The 2500-nt window shown below is 51.5% G+C and overlaps 1 non-coding gene across 1 annotated transcript; it reads right to left on the bottom strand.

The window, feature by feature from the left end:
- Window positions 1-78: 78 nt before the first annotated feature.
- trnae-uuc (transfer RNA glutamic acid (anticodon UUC)) lies at window positions 79-150 on the bottom strand. The gene has a single exon. It is a non-coding gene; the product is annotated as a tRNA-Glu (tRNA).
- Window positions 151-2500: the final 2350 nt, after the last annotated feature.

The raw sequence follows: 2500 nt of genomic DNA, 5'->3' as shown, positions 1-2500 counted from the left end.
TGCTCTTTCCCCGGCAGTAAAGCTCCTCTCTCAGAGTGTACTGGGAAAGAGCCTAGAGTGACGGCAAGACAAAACTGCTTCCCATACCGGGAGTCGAACCCGGGCCGCCTGGGTGAAAACCAGGAATCCTAACCGCTAGACCATATGGGAGAAGACACTCTGCCCCCGTCTTGTGAAAAGGCAAAGGCGCGCGGGCATTTGTGCTGGAGCGCTAGGAGCGTGACGGAGGTCCTGGACGGGCTGACTGGCTTTTGACCAGAGAGGATACGGAGGCCCGCTTGAGGCCGCGGCTAACGTGCTGGCCAGCAGAGGACAGAAGGCCAGCTTGGAGATCTTCCCGGCGCGGGCTCAAAAGATGCCGACGAGCCAGCCAGGAGTCGAACCTAGAATCTTCTGATGTCAATGTCAATGTCAAATTTATTTGTATAGCACAATTTACAGACGGCTGAGCCGCACCAAAGTGCTTCACAGTAAAGTGCAAAAATGCAGAGAGTAAGTAAAAAGAGACACACATTTAGTTAAAAAGATAAAAAGAAACAAATAAAAACAAAAGGAGAGATATCAAAAGGTGACCATGGGACACTGTAAACAGGTGATTAAAAGAAGGGGACCCTAATTAAAAGCAAGTGCAAAGAGATGGGTTTTTAACAGGGATTTAAAACTGTGCACAGACTGGGCCGCACGGATGTGGAGGGGGAGGCAGTTCCAGAGACTAGGGGCTGCAACCGCAAAGGCTCTATCCCCCTTTGTCTTTAACCTGGTCCTGGGCACTTCCAGTAGCAGCTGGTCAGCTGACCGTAGTGCTCTGGAGGGGATGTGGTGATGGAGGAGATCAGACAGGTAAGTGGGGGCCAGACCATGGAGGGATTTGAATACAGTCAGTAGGAGTTTGAAGTCTATGCGGTAGCGGATGGGTAGCCAGTGGAGTGATGCAAGGACCGGGGTGATATGTTCTCGCTTTTTTGTACAGGTGAGTAGTCGAGCAGCTGAGTTCTGCACTAACTGTAGGCGGCGGAGTTGAGATTGGTCAATGCCGGTGTAAAGAGCATTGCAGTAGTCCAGTTGTGAAGTGATGAATGCATGGATAACTCTCTCCAGAGCACTGCGGGGCAGGTAGGCTTTGGTCTTGGCTAGGGTTCGTAGGTGGAAAAAGCTTTTCCTAACCACTGCACTGACCTGCTGCTCGAACTTGAAGGCACTGTCAAAGATCACCCCCAGATTTCTGACAGAGGGCCTGATGTTGGAGGCGAGAGGGCCCAGGGCATCGGTGGAAAATGCCGGAGAGGTTTTGCCAAAGACAATTATCTCTGTCTTGTTCTCATTTAAGTTGAGGAAGTTTGCACCCATCCATGCCTTGATGTCAGCCAGACAGTCAAGCAGTGAATGGAGCGCAGCCTGCCCATTGGCCTTTAGGGGGAGATACAGCTGGACGTCATCGGCAAAGCAATGGTAAGAGATGTTGTGTCTTGCCAGGATTTCCCCTAAGGGTAAGATGTATAGAAGAAATAAGATGGGACCTAGTATAGAGCCTTGAGGGACCCCACAGGTGAGGGGGGCAACAGAAGAGATGCAATCTCCGAGCTGAACAGAGAAGCTCCTGTCAGCCAGATAGGACTGAAAGAAATTCAGGGCTGTGTCTTTGATGCCTACACGATGTTCAAGCCGAGACAGCAGGATCCCGTGATCCACGGTGTCAAAGGCTGCTGTCAGGTCTAGCAGCACCAGGATCACAGGGCTACCTGAGTCAGCGGCTAGGAGCAGGTCATTTAGCACTCTCAGGAGAGCAGTCTCTGTGCTGTGGGCTGTTCTGAAGCCGGACTGGAATTTCTCAAAGATGTTGTTGTTGGTAAGAAATGATTGCAGCTGGACATAAACTTCTCGCTCAAGGACTTTAGACAGGAAGGGTAGTTTGGAGATTGGCCTGAAGTTTGAGAGAGTAGAAGGGTCCAGGTTTGGTTTCTTTAGTAATGGCTGCACCACAGCATGCTTGAAGGCACCTGGGACACAGCCAGAGGACAGGATGCTGTTGACCAGCAGGAGGAGGAAGGGGGCAACTGAGTCAAAGACAGTAGCATCTTTGAATAGGCGGGAGGGTAGACAGTCAGAGGGGCAGTTGGAGGGCTTCAGATGTCTGATTGCAGCAGATAGGGAGGACAGAGAAATGGGCTCAAACTGCTTGAGGGCAGCTGGCTGGAGGAGGGGGGGAGGGGCAGGGAGTGGGGTGGTGGAGGTACCAGAAGGCCTCAGTGCTGCAATCTTGTCTATGAAGAACTTTTGAAAGCTTTCACAGAGGGCAGGTGAGGGCACAACAGGGGAGACATTTCGGGGATTAATGAGAGAATTTAGTGTATTGAAAAGAACCTGGGGTTTGTGACTGTTGCTGGAGACCAGGGTGGAGATGTATTGTGATTTGGCGGCTTTAACGGCCCGGTGGTAGTTCGCCAAACAACATCGGAGGATTTGGAGGGACACATGGAGTCGGTCCTTTTGCCATTTGCGC

This window comes from Sardina pilchardus, chromosome 6 (genome assembly GCF_963854185.1).
Source record: "Sardina pilchardus chromosome 6, fSarPil1.1, whole genome shotgun sequence".
Classification (NCBI taxonomy): Eukaryota; Metazoa; Chordata; class Actinopteri; order Clupeiformes; family Clupeidae; genus Sardina; species Sardina pilchardus.
This window is presented reverse-complemented; position numbering and strand designations above follow the sequence as displayed.